This window comes from Pempheris klunzingeri, chromosome 7 (assembly GCF_042242105.1).
Source record: "Pempheris klunzingeri isolate RE-2024b chromosome 7, fPemKlu1.hap1, whole genome shotgun sequence".
NCBI classification, from domain to species: Eukaryota; Metazoa; Chordata; class Actinopteri; order Acropomatiformes; family Pempheridae; genus Pempheris; species Pempheris klunzingeri.
In genome coordinates this window covers 19,146,375-19,167,152 of record NC_092018.1, presented here as the reverse complement: position 1 = coordinate 19,167,152, position 20,778 = coordinate 19,146,375, and positions in this window count along the sequence as shown.

Below are 20,778 nucleotides of genomic sequence, written 5' to 3'. Positions count from 1 at the left end.
TGCTGTTGAGGTCCCGTGGTGTGGAGCAACCTTTTCAGACAAACTCCTTTAGTGAAAGACATATTCTCTCCTATGGCCTTGCTATCGTGAACACTTGAGGTAAGACGGTACAAAAAAAACACAATTCGGTATGTACGTCAATATGTTTTTAGTGCAGCATGGGTATTAATCTGTGGTTTAGTGAACAAACTGTGACACTTTATTTCTTAAATAATAAAAACGTCTGACTGCAACCTACTACTGAAAATGTCCAATTTACGTGGGGAAAACACACATTCAGTGGTAAAGGTTTTAAATTATATTCTGCCCGCACAAAAAAAGTCCTGCACATGCAGTATTTAAAGCAACGCTGCATTCGTTCGGTACACACACTGACTGAACCCAAAGACCAGTACTGAAACCAGTACTACACCACCGTCGCGAGGTCACTTTTCTGTTTTCAGTGTTTTTGTTCATGTTTCACTTAACTTTATCAAGTCATGTGTATGTTAAACGTGTGATAGAAATGTAGTTGTTGACAGGAAGTCCATGTCTTGCTTACGTTTAAAAAGGACAAGGTGTTCCTGAGGAGTTTTAGTTGAGAGTGATTCTCTGTGAAGTGCTTTGTAACCTTGTGTTTTTTATTCGAGGTGCAGTTTAAGTGAAGCTGACTTGCCTTGACACAACAATTGTCACATGTTAATGTCTTAGAAGGCTGTTTTCTTCAACAGTGTTTTGGTTCAACCCTCAAAAGCATCTGGTTTCCTGTCTGTGACCAGTCAGAGATGTCTTGCAGAGACACCACCCGGAGCCTCGACGCACACACAGGAAACTGTTTGCAGACTGGCTGAGTTGAGGGTATGTGGTGCAATTCATGTTTGGGATTAGTATGCTTTTAGGTGGTGACTGCTCTTGCCATTTACGGGCCCAAATTTCATAGAAAAATAGCAAAATTACATTGCACAAGGGGATGAAAAGCAGAACCGGAAAACAAGAAAGAGCAACATTGATTTCAAACATAAAACTTACTTCAGACAAAACATGCAGATGATCAGAAATGAAATGTTGTTAATCTCACATTGGCAGGACTTTACATGTCTCCATTTCATAAAAGTGATCAGGGGGAGGTCAGGCGCAGCACGACCTCTGTCACACCTGGGCCTGTTAAGTCTCACGGCAGCTCTTCCTCCTCATATAAACTGGAGACACATGGGTGGAGACACCCGGACTCTTTGAATTACCCACATCAAATGTAGGAAATTATGTTCCAGTAATTGAAAAGCTTTTGAAGCAGAAGTTCTTACATCTAGCTGTCACTATCCTGTAAGAAACTACAGCACTTTTTAACACCTCTTCCTAGCGTTCACCAACACCTTTATGCAAGCTGCAGCTCCCGGCAGCAAATAAAAAAAGACCCATATTCTTTTAGTAATCAAGTAATGTAAATATGCTAAATATATAATATGTGAGTGTATCAATAACTTCATTGTTGCATTTGTCTGTGAAGGATGTCTTTGTGTGACCACACACACACACACACACACACACAGTGTTTTTATGCTGTTGTCTTTCCTCTGAACAGCAGCTGGTTCAGGCAGGTCTGCCAAGAACACAGCTTTTCTTCCTGTTGTTTGAGAGCTTCACATGTTGCATCTCCCCTCTCTCCATACACTGCAGAGTCAGCTCAGCACTGGTGCCTGTGACAGGTGAGGGGCCACTGAATGCACTTTGTTTTAGTTAAGATCTACTTTAACGTGATGCACCCAAGAGAACAGCTAAAACATGCATGTGTGTAACATAATAAAACCTAAAAGAAAGTCCTTTTTAAATCCCAGATTTCCACCCAAACTCTTGACTTACATTTCCCCTGTGTAGCGAAGAAGGATTGTGATGATCTCGGCACTAATTAGATACCTTAATCTTGTGAAAATGTGACAGTAATTTTAATAGAAGTTGATTAAAGTCCTTCACTGTGTCCCAGTTTCACACTATATACTTATTCTAACCGGGTTTCAAGTATGTAATGTGTTCATTCTAGAAAGGTGATAAAATGAAGTATTCTCAAAAAATATTGAATCGCTCGATTTGCGAATGTGTTGAAGGACAATATTGTCCCACAATGTAATGCAAAACAAATCTGAAGGAGCTTCTCACAGCTGGAAAATAAAAATCAAGTCAATTATGAATGGCAGTGAGAGAGCTGCAAAGTCTTCTTGAAAAACAAAAAGTGTATTCAACCTTTGGGAAAATGGTTTGACGAGGCAAATCAAAGTCTCAAGGTAATTATATTGTATTTATGTGTTATTTACAACACAGGATTTCACAACAAAATGAAGGTTGGAGTCCCTTCATGCTACACATCTAGAACATATATACATGACACAACTTAAAATAAGAAATAAAATACAGTTATTCAGATACATACATACAATTTGTTGCAAGCTGCAAAAGGATAGTGATGATAACATATCAGTCTGACACTAGAAGCTTGACATCTGGGAAACATTGTCCATCAACTTTGACTACATTCGTGCACCAAGCATCACTGATGTAAGCACAGAGTCTGCCTCCCCTTGTCCCTGGAGCATTGTGTTCTTACTAGTCTTTTTCTGGTGTTTTCAGTCGTATTAAATCAGTGAATGGCATTTGGTCAGTTGTCGTGTAAATGAATCCGCTGACATGTGAGTTCAGTACCTGTTATGATTTCACCCACAGCACATTTGAAAGGTAATTCTTGACTGAATGAAGATGGAGGAGGGTGACTGTTATCTTAGCTTAGCATAAAAACTGGATTCGGGTACAGATCCAAGCTCGCTGTTTCCCGTTTCCAGTCTTTGTGTTAGGCTATGCTAACCATCTCCTGGCTCCAGCTACATATTTACCCAACAAAAATGAGAGTGCTATCGATCTTCTCATTAAACTCTCAGCAAGAAAATTAGTAAGTGTATTTCACAAAATGTTCAAGTGTTGCATTAATATTATACGTACTGTAAAGTAGTCTTATTTGCAGGCAGTTTTTGCATTAAAGATAGAAAATGGAAAGGATTTTGCTGTCCCTGTTGCCAGTTACTGTATTGTGAATTCCTTATGTTGCATTTTGAATTGCTTAGGCTTGTTCATTTCAAGTTGTGAGGCAGCTGGTTGAACACTTTCCATGTCTCTCCATCTCAGTCAGTCAGGCTCCAGTGGACAGAGGGACCATCATCCTCTGCTTTGCGCAGTGCTCAGCTCTGCCCAATTTTGCACCTCCGTTCGCAAGTGATAGAGCACTATCAGTTCTGACAGCTCCCCAGAGCCACTGGGATTTGAGTGCTCCCTCCTTTCACCCACCCAGCACCCCCAAAACACACACACACACACACACACACACACACACACACACACACACACACACACACACACACACACACACACACACTCACCTCTTCCCTACTGTCTGTCTTTTGAAAGGACAAGGGCTGGAAATGAAAGGCGGAACAAAAGCTGTCAAAGTAAAGAAAGAAGCAGAGAAGTGGGGATATCTGTAGGGATGATAAGGACAATGGGATACTTTGTCCCTAGTTTCATTATTGGCTTGTGTTTAATTTGAAACAGACAGCTAATCACATTAGAGACAACCTCTCCACAACACTCGAGCACCGCTGTCTCTTGGAAGCAATCACCATGCTGAAACTGTCTCATTGGATTCTTGGTCCAATTACTTAACTCCATACAAATCATCCTCGATGCAACTGAATTGAGAAGCTGAAATGATTACAAGACATTTATGCTATAAATTGAGAAGTTCTAACTGCAGGAGGCATAAACATGATGATAATAACAATGATGACAATCATTATAATAATGATAATGATGACCATGGCGGTGTTAGCTTTCCGAGTTTGTTACTTTTAGCCTTTATGAATGCATTTGCCCTTTTACCCTTTTTTCCTCAATCAGTTTCTCACTGGGAAAATATTAAATACAGAAAAGATGGAACAAGTCATTGTTACTTAGAGCGAGAAGAAATAACACAGTCTCTAACAAATGACAAGTTAAGTTTATAAAATGTCAAACTCTGCTTAGTTTAACTTAATACACTCAGAGGTTTTGCTGTTATATTTCTACTTGGTCTGGTATGACCAATATGGTGGGTAATGTTAGTTAATATTAGCAAACCTATGATAGATATTGCTGTGAGACTGACATGAGTGAATCACTGGACGACTTCAAGACTTTTCTTTACTTGTGGTTGTGTTACCGTTACGCTACGTTCTAGCATTTACTGTCAATCCACTACTGTCACATAGTCTCACTTAAAAATTAGGATGTTTTTTTCATACAAACAGTGAAAACAAGCTATAAACATAACACTGACATATAACCGTTAAGTTGACATTGCAAACGTTTTAGCAGCAATTTATTTCAACACCCATCAGCACTCATTTGAATTTGTGCATCTGCATTCACTCGCTTTTAGCTCTGTTTTGGTCACCTACTCCTGAGGGAAATACCCCACTGTGCTCATCAGCTAGTCGCAAGTAGCAAGTAGCGTGTTTTTTTTTCACTGGAAACGACACTACAAGAACTCTGAGAGTCAACAAAAACAGTAAAGTTAAGGGCCATAAAATCAAAACAATGAGCTGAAAGGTGCTTAAAAAACTGCATAATCACTACCAGCGACCCCTTTCACATAGAAGTAGTCATGTGATCCTTTGGTATAATATAAAAATATTGATTATAGCTTTAAAGATAAAAATGTCAGAGTGAGTTAAGGGGCTGGTTCACAGACTACACTGTCAGACAAGAAAAAAGCAGACAAAGAAGACAGAGTAGAAAATAAAGGGTTTGGACAACATGTTAAATGTCAGTCCTGGAAGGTGGTTAACAACCCCATCAGGACATTTTATCTCAAAGTACAAAGTATGAATGAGATCAAAGAAAATCTTAGAACAAGAAGCTGGGGGCAGAGAGCCAGAGCAGGACAGAAACATGCAGTCACCTCACATGGGAAGAGAAAGCAGCTGAAATAAGCTGCTTGCAATTAGCCAGAGTTAGAGGTTGCTTTGTAAAAATTAAATAGTCCATTTCCCATTTCACCATGACATAAATTACTCTTAGCGTGATTTGTATTTGCTCAGCTAAAATTACTCTGCAAGAGACTGGATCCAAAGAAGCCCTCAGAAATCCAGGTGTTCATTTACATGTCCGTTTGCCGCATCATGTCTGCACGTCAGCCGCTGGTTAAAAGGAGCACAGGCAGAGGTGAACCCTCAAACTAGATGATGGATTCTGAATGTGGATTATAAAAACACTTTGACCTCTGTCTAGTGCTGCAAGCTCTTCTTTCCCCAGCTGGTCTGTCTCCACTATGCTTCACTTCCTTCACAGATTTTTCTTCCACACCCACCTGACTCATTTCTATCTTTCTCCGCAATTGCTTCTAACCTTTGACACTTCCTACCTCGCTTAATCCCTTTTTTGTTTCAAGGAAGGATCTGCATCATTCAATATTCATATTTCCATCTTCATAATTCCTCTTCACTCAACTCTGACCTCAAAAAAGCTGCCTTTCTTTTGCTTGGTGAATTATTATCCCATCTTCTGTGAGACCTTGCCAATCTATTAATCTAACTTGCCATTTACTGTCTTTTCTCTCCAGCTCTGTTAAAGGTTGGCTGCCTCTCCTCTCACTCTATCTGTCAGTCAGTCTTTGTGTGCAAATCCCACGTCTTTCTCCCCCAGACTGAATTATTCAATTTAGATGCCATTTGTTTCACAGTTGGCAATAGGGACTGTGTGCACTCTCCTCTGTATACACTGTGGTTCTAATCGTCAACTATACGCACCCCCTCGCCCATTCGACTGCTAATATTCCCTCACAATGCAACCCCATTTCTATTTCACATTCATTTTGAGCCCTTTTCCTCTAAATTAGCAGCATATAAGTGTGAAGAGGGTTTTAGGAGCTTGTTGTCTCCGGGGACAACTCTCTGTTTCACACATGGAAATCAATTTGTCGAGACGAGCGTTTCGCTGAAAGGTGCCATTAGGATTCGCTATATCAGCAGGGAAGGGGTTGAGGTGTCTGCACCCTCGGCCTCACTCCTTTTAAATGAGTTCATCCAAAGGCACCACACCGTGCTGTCTACGGAAAAAGTTTTCTGAATGATGTACAGGAAGATGTTGATTGAAATAAGCATTTTTAAAGACTTTACTTTGATTTAAATAGAACATTAACGACAAAATAAATAGAGCAGAGACTTGGTTTGGTATGCAAGAGCCCAATTTTCAGAGGAAATGGATGTACTCTCTATCTTGTTTTCATTTGTTAATCAATAAATACAATTTCAAGTATGTTTCCGGTATCTTGGGCATGTTATAGCTGCTCAGGAAAAAAATTATTGTAGACTACAATGACATAGAAATGACTAATGGGTCAATTGAGGCCACTTCAAGTTCATTGCAGATCTTTATGATTCCCGATTCCCGAATTCAAAAGAGAGAATTGAGTACAATTCCTACAATAATCAATCCTCCATTTAGATGTCTTTTTAAATTGGTTTATACAACTAACAGTTCTGCATCATGTGGACTAACTGAAACTCACTGTTATGACCAATCTCAAACCTTCGGGTCACCCATTGTTCAGAGATAATCTCCTAAATTTCCCAGTTTATGCCATTTAAAGTAAAAGCTGTCGATATATCTATTGAAATGTAAATGTCTGTGCTGGTCCCTGCGAGCCAAAGCGGTCAACAGTTGACCTAATGCACCAGCAATACTTCAAAGATTCTCTTCTCCAAAGCTATATTTAAAATGTGAATCGATGATAGCGGCTCTTTCTGGTGCCAGTAATGCACTCCACTACCTTAGCTCTGACAAGCATGTATCCCTCTAATCTAATCTCTGATGCCATGGTTTCCAACTCCGCTAGTAACACCTCTGCTCCAACAGCAAATGGAGGCAAGCCGTTGCCCGGGCAACAAAGTTCTCTGCTGGCTTCTGTCATGCAAATCCCTCTGAAGAAAGGGCAAAAAGTTAAGGAAGCCGATACAGCCACTTTGCAGTGTGGTACGACAGAGACCGCCGTCAGTGAAGGTGAAGAGACTCCTCTCACAATAGAGCTGCAGGGTTGTCTCACTCTCATTTCATTCTCTCCTCTCCAATGTTCCCATCTCTTCTGGAAAGGTGGTCAAATATGGCGTGGAAGTATTACAGTCCAAATCACTTATTGGCTCACACAAAGACATGAATCCAAAAGCAACTTTTGTCAGACACATTTTAAATTGTCCAAAACCAAAACGTATTGTTCTTTCTATCTTTTTTAAATTACAAAGAGGACGAAGGTAATAACATTCAACGCTCTAATAGTACAGAGTGGAAAAGGGAATGACTAGTCTGGCAAATTAAATCTACGAGAGCCTCTGTGTACCCAGAGACCCTCACAGGGGCATTTTCTCCTCGGTGGCCTTAGAGCACCCTTCCTCCTAATGGAAGGGAAGCAGAACAGATGGGACACAAATTGCACTTTCATACACCTCAAGGTTCAAGGCAATTTCCCCTCTGTGCCTGTGAAGTTCTCGGATTGCCTCTCCATCCTTTGAGCCTTTCGCTCTTCAAAGGGGTTTGGGTTTGTTCAGTGCCCTGACTCATACACACACACTAAAACATACTCTAACACCGACACGTGAACGCACACACACACACACACAAACCTAAAAGTAGTCTCAAATTGGTCACCCTATATGTTTTCAGCATCACAAAGTGGGACTCATTTTAATGATGCCACTGATACCATCAAAGACATTACCGAAATAAATAGAAAGATGACTGATCTCATAAAAGAATCCTTTGTTTGGCCTGGCAGACACGTGCACTCCCATGTCCTTTATAATGTAGCTTGTCTTCACACGTGGCAGGGATTTTTCTGGTCTGTAATGGCTTCCATATTGTTGGACATATTACAAAATAGTCCTGTTAGGTAGCTATCAGTCTCTGTTTCACAGTCTCACTAACCATGAGAGCCAAAAGAATTGCAATTTATCAGAGCGAGTAGATTTCCTCGCTTTCTCTTGATGTCGGGTGTACAGTGTGTGCTGTTGAATGGCCCAGGTGCTAGCAGAGCTGCTGAGGAGGTAATAAAAGACTTCCAGCAGTATTGTTTACTGCTCCATTAACAAACAAACATTAGGGCCCATTTGACTAAATACTGCTGACAGTGAATATGGTGATCAATCACCATGGCAACCATCCCCATTAATTAATATTGCGCTAGGAGATTTAGGAATGCTTGGATGATGAGGATGGAGTCTGCACAGATTTTTTTGTCTTGTGGAGGAGGGGGGGGGGGGATCCACGCAGCGGGGTGGGGGTAGGATTTTCGCGGGTGGAGTTTCCACTGCACCATCTTTCATTTCTGGCCTTTGTCAGACGCTGGCAGAAGTAGCCTTGCACTGCATACCAACCAAGGGGTTAACTGTGTCCCCAAAGCAATTACAGCCAATTGTGGAGCTACTTAGCAATTAGTGGATTAAATGTAATGAGTCTGTCGTTGCCATGACGATGGATTTTTTCAATGATACTTGTCAAAATGAAGAGCCCTTTTAAAAAAGCCAGTCGCTTTAACAGATGGAGGAAGATAGGTCCAGTCCATTTAGTGCGATCATCACTTTAGCTTGTTATTGAATTTAATTACTTGTTTTCATGTGAACCTCATTATGGAAAAATATCAGAAAAGAAAAAAAAAACATTGTTATTGTTATTAACCTGCAGAATCAATGTAACCACTGATGAAGGCTAACTGAACTCTCATTTGTGGATAAGAGCACCTGGTGTGGGCGTTTTAAAAACAACCACAAACTAATTTTCAAGGTCCCCAACTTTTTGTGTTTCTCAGCTTCTTTGTCGAACATACAAAATACATTTCAGGCAAATTTTAATGTACATACGGTAAAACTAATACAGAGGCAGGCTTGTATTTTGAACAAGTTGTGTACACTAAGCTTGTATGTTGTTCACTCAGCTGTCAACCATAGTTATTAGACTGTTCAGTCATATGCATATTGCACATATACAGTACCATCTGTGCTTTTGTCCCTTCAGGGCCAGAGCTGACATATTACAGTGAGAAGATTCTTATTGAGTAGTATAATGGATTCCAAACTACAGCATTTCATATCCCGTGTAATTTGATCACTATTTAGTCTGGATATCTGATGCCCATTCCTCTCCCTTTATGAAACCGTCTGTGCAAACGGGGCCAGAATCCAAAAATGATTTATGACAGATTCATGAAGAGAGGCCAAGGGGAGAGAAACAGATTAGGTAGAAATCTGGAGAGATAAAGATGAGACGTCTGTCTGCTGCTGAGGGCAGCGAGACAAGCCCTGTCTGTATCAAGCTCAGGGAAATGTGCTCAGGGCCCTGACAGACAGCATCGAACCATCTCAGACCTGACACAGACATCATCTTTCTTTTCTTTTCCTAGGGCAAGGATAGAACTGTGACATTGCCAATTATAGAGTCCTTAGGTGGCCATCTTGCACTTTATTTAGTGATTTCTGTGAATGTATACAATCCTGTTGGAGGCTCTTATAGACATTTCTTCTCAATAAACATGTCATCATGTTTCCAACCTAGTAGTGACACAAGTTAATGGTTTTTCATGCCCAGAAGTGTGTGTAGCTGAAGCATCTGATAGCAGGTCTGATCCTGTCAGCTGAGCACATGTGGAGTGGACAACATGATTTATCCAGCGTGCTCCTCTGCTGTACTCAGCTGCTAATGTTGTGGGAGCAACTGGAATCAACAGCACCAACTCAGAGTGTTCAGATAGCATACAGATACCCCTGTTAAAAAAGCAAACAGCCACTGCTTGGCATTCAAAAACCCTTATCATTCAGGGACTGTCTGTTCAAGTCATATCACCATTACATCACCCAGAGCACAGCGTCGGGCGGACTTTGACATTCGATCACACTAAAAGTGTTGATGTTTTCTCACTGTGTAAACCGGCATTTGTGCTGACAAATCAACAGCAAAACCGGGCTGATTCAGCCCATTTCTCCAGTTTTCAGCTTCCATCTCCTTTTCATTTCTCCCCTCCTCTCAGGTATGATGACTGTCAGCCATAATGCCGGTCAGCGTGAGCCGGGCTGCAGTTGAGCAGAGTGCTGGAAGGCCTGTGCGATTACCCCTGCCCCCCTGCTGTGAGCAGTGCAGCGGTAGAGGGACTGAGAGGGAGAGTGGTGAGCTTTTAATACCATGCACAATAGGGCACCTCAACCCCAGACAGGCACCATATTTACACTGAGCTAAGGCTCTCCCTGAGCCTTATGACAGAGCAGGCAGAATGATCACCCCTCGCCTTGCAGCCAGGGATCCATAATTCATGAGAAGAGGTGGATGGGGTGCAAACAGGGCATGCTTACAGAGGGGGGGGCCGCCGCCTGAGGAGTGTGTCCTGAGCCCTGTGTGTCTAAGTAATTAAATGGGATTAGGTATGCGCTGAACCCATTTTCAGAGAGATTGGCTGGCAATGCCATTATTATTGGAAAGGATCAGAGGGGCTTATAGGCATTGGGGAGAAAGGTAACTGAAGAGAGAGGTTTGAGGAGATTTATTAAAAGAAAAAAAAAAAACTCTCTCTAATGTGGGTGGCAGGTTGGAGACAATCATCTTTTACGTCCCCTCACCCTCTTTAAGGGAGGAAGAGGTGAGAGAGAGAGACTAGGTCCTGTGGTTGAGCTTCCTGTGGAGGTGTGAAGAGAGACACTAACACGTCAAAGAAACCAGAGCTAACTATGTCCACAGACTCTGCACCTCTGCTCTGCCCAAAACATCCGTTTCTAATTTGTGTGACAATGCCAGAGCGGATGGCACCTGATTTGCAAGAGGGTGCCCGGAGCAAAACCCATTTGAATAAGCACACATCCGAGTTATCAGGGATCAGGAGGAAGAGCTCACAGGCAGACAGGGCGCTACCTCTTTCCTCAGTAGCTCAACACCTCGACACACTCAGCTAACAATGTGTCTCACTGTGCACCTGGACTGTAATCCTAACAATGCAGCTAACAGAAAGGTCCATACCCAATCGTGCGTTGTAACCCAAACATCTTATTCTTAATCTGAATGGATGGTAAATCCCAGCTAGCGTGCCCTACTGAGGATGGTTTCCTCTTGCCAGAAGAGCTGAAGCAACTTCTTGTTTGTGCCTCCTTTTTCCCTTACAGAGAGAACCTTTTGGCGACAGCAACCCTGGGAGAGATGCAGAAAGCACGTCCCCTGGGGAGAAAAGCTGCCTCAGGCTTCAGAAAGCCTATTTACAACAAGCTGTGCTTGTTACTTTCATCAAAATAGAGCACTGAGCTTTTCTCCTGCCTTGTTTTTTTGTGCTTTTGGCAGGAGGTTGTTATTGTAAAGCACTGACTCCATTGTGCTCAGCGGTGCGGTGAAAGTCTAGCTGTCCGCGGCCGTAGAGGAGGCAAGAGAGGAGAGACGGTTGGACGGAAGACACACCATTTTTCCCTGAGACCCCAGTCTGTTTTATAGACTTTGAAGGAGTGTCTTTGGGAGGAGTACAGAAACCTGCTACGTCACTGAATTTTCCCAACCTTTGATCCTCAACTGTACTCCATCAAGTTCAATTAGAGGATTGTTGGTCTCTGGTGGGCACGTTTGTCATAATCTATTGGGTATGGCGCATTCCAGATGTTGAAGGAGAGGACAGAAAATCAATAAACTGGATTGGGCTGCCAGGCCCACAGGGAGGTCTCCTTACCCTGGCTAGCGTGGCTCAGCCTCAACTCTCCTCCATCAAGCCTCTCTTTTTACTGCTGTTTGGGCCATCAAATTGAATTTCATCTAAAAGGTCTCAACAGAAAAGGGAAGATTTATAGCAAAAAGCTTTTGTAATCCACAGACTCTTTCCTTGCCCTCCAAACAATCATGCAATCACATATAAAAAATGTTAAGGCTGCTGTTTGCTTTTGATTTCATAAAAAGCAAACACGATCTTCGCTCACCAGTAGAGGATAGACCGAGCCTAACATCAGAACTATTCGCAAATGCAAATTAGTCTTGAACCTTTCTAATTTTGGATTTCCAAGGGCCATTGTCAACGGACAGAGCCCAAAATGCCTCCGGACGCAATCAGAGCAACAAAACATGTGACATAGTGCTGCGTGTAAATTAAACTTTTACCAAATCCTGTCTGAAGTATGGCAAACATATCTTTTGTAACAACTGTTTCTTACAACTGCACTTACACTTACAAAAGTGCTGATGCAGTTGTTTGTTCATCTTTAAGACAAAAATATAATTTCCAGTTTGATTAATACTGGCATGATAGTGGATTTAACAGTATATTCCACACCAGACACAGCCACCTTGATTGTTTATGAAAATGCTTTCATTATAATAGTATCAAGCCCGCTTCATATTAGGTAAAAGGTTGTGTGATTGGCTTAACGCAGGCCAGTACGGCTTGAGACCTGTGTGAACGGTTGGGGGACCAGATGTATCTGCCAGAGCAAATAAAACTTGAGCTCGCAGATTCGTTTGGTTCCCAGGTTAGGATTGGGCACATCGAGTGTGTGTAAAATTCTGAAACATCTTACATTTGCATCATATTTTAAATGTGCCAGGAGACAATTGATTTGATATTTCTTGTTTGCTCTTATCAACCCTGAGCAGAGGGAACAGAAAGGAACTCTGGGAGGAATCAAGGTCAATGACTCCTTGACAGCCGTTCCATCTGCAGGGTATTATCATTTCATTACCTGCCCACGTCAATAGCCACTGCTGTTTTCTTCTGGACTGCATTTCCATAGTAACTAGTGATTCATTGTTTGTAAGGGGCCAATCATTCTTGGACAATTGCCCCTTGATGGTGCGATATCAGTGGCAGTTTTGAACTTTCTGAAAAGTCAGTCTATGCGTGTGTGTGTGTGTGTGTGTGTGAGAGAGAAAGAGAGAGAGAGAGAGTCTGTGCTTGTTAGAAGGACAAGGCTAAAGACGAAACATACTGCCTATTGTTGCTCTCTATTGAGAGGAAATAATCATTGAAACAATATGCCATTCTCCCACAAGGCGGAGATTTTCATATACATGACTGACTGTGTTGCTGATCTGGTTATTGTCACTGTCACCATCAACCCCTGTCCTCGCTCCCACCCTCTCTCTCTTTTACCTCAAGTATGTAGAACAAAAGAGAAAAGAAATATCACCCAAAGGAGGTGGTCCACCTACAAAATCTATAAAGTCCTCCATCAAAATCAGCTCCCTCGCTTTATGAGGACATTAATCTGCTGCTGCAGTGCTCTGCTCTTCAAAGCACCTTGACAGTGTGATTGTCCTTTTTTTTTTCTTGTGGCTGCTGTTTCTTGTGTGCTTTGTTATACAAAATCTCAAAAGTTTATCAAACGGAGGGGAGGCTGTAAGAAAGAGACAGCGCCTCAGAGAGAAATAAAGGATGGAGATGAAGAGAGGACAGAGATAGATAGAGAGGAAGAGAGGAGGGAGGAAAGAGCAGCGCTTCTGAGTAACAGCCCTGCCAAAATAAATCCTCTACGGGAAAAACAAAACATCCTGTGAAATAAAACTCTGGCATCCCCTTCCAAAAATGCTGCAACCTTCATCTATTACTCTCAAGTGTCAGATAAATGTCTGGAAGAGATGGAGAAGTTGTCCTTGCAGTTGTGCTTTCTCTGCCTAAACTCTGCATGTGCCCTCTCCCCCACCAATACGGTACTCACACAGCGTGCATGCACACACCTGCATACTGTAGCTGGGTCAGTCGAGTGAGAACTTACACTGTATACCGATTTAATTGGCTGGCAGTAGGTGGCGAATGAGTGATATCTGTCAAACTAGTGTGCACAAAGAGGAGACAAAGTTAAAGATCCATCATTCCTGCTGGGCACTATTGTCTTCGCATCGGTCATGATAAATGCTGCTCACGAAAGCTCCCCATCCGCTATTACAATCAGATTCATCTCTGGCTGTGCTCAGTGGCCCCAGTAAAGTCTGCCGTGGAGATTATTTACGACACACAAGGAAAGCTCTGTTCTTAAACAGCCCTGCAGGTGTGGAGAGCGTTAACCGGAACATGAGCGGAGCTGAGCCAATGGCACTGCACTGTTTAGTAAATAAATTAAGTGGGTAAATGAGGGCAGCAAGTGACAAGAGTAGAACCCCACTCCTGTTAATTATGGCCTCGGCTGCAGCTCTGGGACTCATGAGCACGGGTAAGGTCCGGGATACTGAAGTTTCCAGGTGGGACTGCCAAGCCAGGCTCCTCTGTCTGCTGGAAAGAGTGCTGGGGGTCTTCAGACAGGATCTCAGACACAAATTATGTGCTGTCGATGGAGAGAAGGCAAATAAAATGCATGCAGAATAATCTTCACTAAGGAGGCTCCACTCCAGTCGTTTCATTTAACAGCCTGTCCTTTTTTTTTAAGATTCACTTCGTAATCACAGATGAGAGATGTGCACATCAAACAAGACGAGCGACTTTGGTCTACACAGCTGCCTTATAAAAAGCAAACAAGCTATAAATAAAAGAGAATTTTATAGAGGGGCGTCTGTCGGGCATGTAGGGTTGAAATAGGGAGAGAGGAGTAGAAAAGCAAGGAAAGGAAACGGGGATCTGCGAGACATCAGAGACCGCAGTGCATGACATTACCTATTATGAATACAATGTGATGCTATTTAAATGTGATGGTAGGAACAGGTTGGCTCAGGGTGGGGTTGGTGTCACAGCTCGTAATGAGATCCTTTGATGTGGCAGATAAGGGGGAGCTGAATAAGGGAGAGGGCCCTCTGGGGAGGAGAGGTGAGAGGACACCCGACCACAACCACCGCAGCAAGGGAGAGGAAAAGGGAGAAAAATATGGGTGGAGGCAGGAAGCTGCTTCACAGCAGACAGACAGGACACAAAGGGTTCTTCTTAGACACATCTGACCTTCGCTAAGACCCACCCCCGTCTTAGTTACTGTTACCACGCCAAGTTTTCCGATCTCGCACAACACATAGAGTTTATGATAACAGCGGCAGATTTACCACACAAATTTCAAATGTAATTTGATCAGATGACTGTCGATTTTGTTGGCTGAAATGACAACTGTCGCTGGCTTTCCTCGCTGTAGCTAGCTAAATATTTAACAATAGCTTCATGAGTTAGTTGAAAATGCCCTCTCTGGTCTTGCTGGAATTTCTTTTGTTGTTTCCAGTAGATAGTTTTAAAATGAGAACTTCATGATGGCTTCATACATGATATAGTGGCAAATAAAACTGAAGCTAAAGTCCCAGTCAAAAAGTCACCATCGTCTGCAATAAAGAAACACCCTTGTTCTTCAGTGTAGCGCTAGTTGGTCATTAGAGAGGAAAGGCTGTTAAGATGAGGACTCACCGATGTGTTTAGTGAATGCAACAGTCTCAGATAACCTGTTTGCTGGAGTGTGAACATCCCCAAATCCTGGACCAAATCAAGATTTACGTTTGCGTTAGAACACACAAACTCTGCTTAATCCATTCCTTCCAATCCCGCTCTTTGATTTTTTTGCTTTGGAGAGGTTGGAAAAAAGACACCACCCTCCGAACTCTTGATAAAATTAGTATCTCTCCTTCTACAGCACAGAGAAACACATCCTCTATCAAACATTATGCCGTGCTCTAGCAAATCTCTTTGTTTGTGTGTCTTCAACTTGCAGAATACACACATACACACACACACACAGTTGTTCCCTGACCTTAAGAGAGCTGCACTCACTCCAGGTGTCTCAGTGGAGTCTGGCTGGGCCGCTCTGCCATTAACAGAAATCTCCACCTGCTGTCTCGGCACAGCCTCGCCTTGCTTTATTTTGGACAGAAATCAATTGGGCCGTCACAAACCATCATCAGCTTGCTATGTGTTCGAGTGCACACCAACTGTGCACATACAATAAAATGCATGCACTCACACAATAACATATACAAACACAAACTGAAGCCTGAAAACAGCACGGTCGCTGCTTGATGTTTTTTTGATGGCAAACAAAGTGCAAAGACGGGGAGAGATCATTTGACAGAAAGAGAGAATGTGACAGTGTGTATTCGGAGGCCTTGTAGTTTTGACACCTGCGAGTGAGGCAGTGTTATTGAAGCTATCTTTGAAGGCAAGGGCAGAACAATAATCAAGGCCTGTGTCTGAAACACAGAGGAATCTCGGCACAAGATGTTCTCTTTGATTGAAAACAAATTGGTTTTTATTACTAATGCCACCGCACATGATCTTACATACCAAGAGGCATAAGTGGTCTTTGATTTTAGGCATGCACAAACACAGACTGTTTTTTATCTCTGCGAAGTTTGTTTTCCCCAACTGTTCAACTGTTGTGCTTCAGATTATTTTAAAAATAATCTGAAGGTATCTTGGGCTGATCAAGGATGCCTCTGCTTCTATCTCACCATCAGGCCAGGTGTGGGGTTATCATCAAGCCGGTTGCTCAACAGAGTTTGCAGTCTCCTGGGCTGCTGCAGACGAGGCACAAAAAACCATAATCAATTATCAGCTGCCTGCAAATAATCACAGATGATCTTCCACCATTGTTCCGTGCAGACAGTCCAGAACGCACCAAACAAAGGATAATAATCTACTGAGCTGCTGCTTTGTAATGCAACAAATCTGGGAAGTTCTCAGCAAGACTGTGAATAACACATAAGGTGAAATAACATGAAAGGGTGTGAAGGGAAAGTCAAACCCCTACTTGTGTGGTGTAGACAACAGTAGGATATTTACAGTCAACGTCTGGGACAAGGAGTTGCGTTTCACCTGGAGACCCATAAGCTCGCAGGATCATCAAAGCAACAACTGCCACAACCTGGCGTGTGTGGGCCCGTGTGTCACACCTCATTTCCCCCGAGTCTTCATGTCTGTTGGCAGGCAAATGACTCGGGGCAAACATTCACATTTACACACCAGAGGTTACGTGCTTTTCCTTTATTTCACATCAGCGACGCTCCATATGGAAATCTGACTCTTACACACTGCTGGGTAAAGCACTGTCAGCTCCAATTTTCAAACTGTAATGGTGATATCATTACAATGCATATGAATAAAACAAAGACTTTCTTTACTATCCAGTGGTTATCTAATTAAACCTGCTAGGTTTTAAAGGCAATGTTATCATTTTGAATCAAACATCAACATCATATTGCGAAGAGTATCAATATTTAAAGACAGGGCTTTGCTAACAGCTAACCCGTCTACAGCACTAAAAAGAAGGCCTGTCAGCACCTAAAAAACTAATTCACTCAAAACACTTAGCCCGTTTGTTTAATTCATGCACCAAGAGAAATTCCAAAAGCAAGAATTTGCGCTCTCAGGGAGGATGTGTTGGTTGGCTGTTTTCCCAAGTCTTCATGCTAGGCCCAACCTCCTGATTCCAGGTCCACAATTCAAGCACAGACACATGACTGATATCATCTCCTCATCTCACTATATTTCATTACCTGTATCGACTCATCTCTTACAATATGTGGTCTCTTTGTCAGTAACTTTATCAGTACTGTGACGCAAATTGAAAAAAAATTGCTGAAAAATGACTTTATGCCAACATGGTCACTGTAAAAGCTTCTCCTAGGAGTGCAGGACCTGTAGCTCCTAGTTTTCATGTCAATATTTTGTTGCTTATGCAAGTTGTTCTCATGTTTTATCACTGGGCTGTAAACACAGCAGAGTCACCAGGCCCCTGTGGGGGGGGCTGGAGGGAGCGCTCCAGCTGTGAAGCTCTGGTACAAGTTTCACTTCCTGCCCTCCATCCTGACAGCAGGAGAGAGTCTCTAAATCTTCCCTTCAACAAAACCTCTCCTCTCAGGCCCAGGTTTCCACCCAGCCTGCCCTAACATCCCCCGCATGCTGCAGCTGTGACCTCAGAGGTCTCTCTGCACCCCATGGTGGGAGGAGGTTACACCGAGCGGAAAGCATGGCATGCAGGGTTGGTTGGCTATATTTGTACATTCACCAATGATACTTTCAGCCCCTGTTTTTTCAGAAATGACACCAATATGATTCTATAATGTTCCTGACACCAGTTTAAATCATGGTACTTGTCAACATCATGGACATTATGCACATGTCTTTTTGGAATGAGAACCATTTCCCCTCGAGTATGTGTGTAAAGAAGATATGGTTAGCATTCCTAAGGTCAACATACTGTATATATAGCTAATTTGTTTTTGTAAAAATGTAAGTGGTTACCTACATACCTAGATAACTGAAATGTGTCAGATGACCTGACCAGAAACCTCCCTTTGCTTAAAAAAAAAAAAAAAAAAAAAAAAGAAAAATTTGAAACTGCATGAAATTGTGTGTAATTTCTTACCAATAAGAAACATTCAGAGCTGTTGAAACTGCAGGATATCTGGCAACTCCTTGACACCACCTTTCACTAAAATGCAGTTCCATAGCTACTCATTCAATAGCAACCAGAGACAGACATACATACACCACACACATTAATAGAAATAGTCATTATAAATCAGTCTCTACCCACATTTTAAGCCTGTGCGGTTGTCAATAGTTTAGTGGGCCAGCAGCAGAAACCTGTCCGCCTGCCTTTTCATGGGAGAGTCACTTGAGTTGATGACCTTTGCTACTAGATTTACTGTGGTGAGGTGAAAACAAGCTCCTCCAATTCCCACTGTTCACCAGAGGGCAGAACACGCTCTTCTCTGGTGGGTGGGGTCATAACCTATGAATTTTTAAGGTTCATACATGAAAGGGCACAGAAAAAATAGATAATTCATCAAAAGGATTGTTTTAAGGTTTTGCATAGAGAACAAAGGCCTCTGTAAATCATTACTAATCAGACACCAGAAAGCAAATTAAATCGGCAGAGGAATCAATGGTCTTGGATCGATAGGTGTAAAGGACAGCTGATTTGGCTCCAGAGAGCTCTGGAATTCCAGAGGCCATAGAGAAGGCCTCAGATCTGTTTCCACTTTATAGCCACAGCTGTCAGAGCTCATTCCCATCAAGATGGACCACCGTTTCTGAAGGAAGCTCAGCTGGGCTTAACTAAAACAAAACCTTAGAGGGCAGAGCAATATGCTGCAGAAACCACTCTGACGGAATCTGATTGGATAGACAGAAGATTAAGGTAAGATTCCCCTCTGTCTGTCTGTGCCTCACTGTCTTCCTCTCTCTTCTGCTCTTCCTCTGGAAGTGGATGGATCTACAGTCTGCAGATGTGCAACAGATGGCTTCAAGTTCACTGATGGCTCATTTCCACATCTTTAAGGTCGTAGACAGCAGTTTTTACCAAGAGCAACTGGAAATATTTATCACCATGAATGACCCCATAATGGTAGTAAAACATAATTTAGACAGATTGGTATGATATTTTGGCCACAGTAAGGAAAACATTATGATTAAATTAATGATTCATCTCTCCTCTCATCCATCCATCTATGCAACCATCTGTTTTGGATTAGAAATTTTTAGCCTTGCTAACATGGTTCTATGGATGGGAATGTTGGTCTGGCTGTCAGTCGGTCCGTCCACCACTTTGGTCCAGACTGAAATATCTTAACAGCTATTGGATGGATTGATGTGAAATTTTGTACAAATACCCATGCCCACCAAAGGAAGAATCTGTATGACTTTGGTGATCCCCTTCATCTAGAAACCTCGTTTGATCAAATAACTTGGGTTTATGACCAAACACATGCAAAACTAATGAAATTCACATCAACATCAGCTGTACTTTGTGTTTAATTCTAATTAGCAATGTTAGCACGGTAACACTAAGATGGTGACAGTGTAACAATTTAGCTGCTAAACATCAGCATGTAAGCATTGTCATTGTGAGTGTGTTATCATGCTGACGTTAACACTCAAACTCGTGGGGTGATATTATTATATTTATATCGCATGGTCTACAGTGCGTGCCATAAGTGCATTTAGGGAGTGCCCAACTGTTAAATGGTGCATGGAGGTTGTATTTAGTCTCTTAACCATAGGTGTGTTTAGAGTCACTCTGCTGCAAATTCTTGCTTTCTGCAGAATTACCCCTGACCACACCTCATTTTAAGACCAGCATGCTCATGGGCACACAGATGGGTGCAAGCGCATCTTCCTCTTATCCAATGTGGCCACAAAAAAAGACATCTGCATCAGTGGGAAACTAGCAATGACACTTGCACTGTGCCGTGTGCCGGTTTGCGCTGGCTGTAAGATAGGGCCCTTAGTCTTATTTTATACAGCTTATGGCATTATGACTGATGCAAGACAAAAACTTATCTTCAGCGAAATATATGTTTCTGTCATGTATATGTATATAATCATAACTAAAGAAACTTTTCAATAACCCGTGTACTGGGTCTACTTCATTAGTGTAATAACTGTAAAATGTCAAAATAATTAGAAAAGTATGATTATAAAACATATACGTGGCGTTCCAGTATTGAAAATGAAATGTTACATTGCATTAAATGAGGCATAAGGACAATAATCATCGAGCCGCCGTGTCCCTTAGACGTGCCTGTTTATTTCCACATGCACATTTCACACAGAGCCGCCCTCCCTCTGTATGTTTCGTGAGATATATAGTTGTGAATTCCACCAATGTTTCACCTTGTTAGACGCTTACAATTATAGCACAGACCCCCGAGGCAAACCTAATCTCAAAGTGAAGGGAAATCTTCTATCATATCAAGTGAAATTACTGTGAGCTTTTCTCAGCCTATTCCGATAAGATACCGATCAGCCAAATAGATTGGCTTTTCCATTATCTGCCGGGAGATCTTGGAAGGCATTGGGTAGATAATTTGCTAATG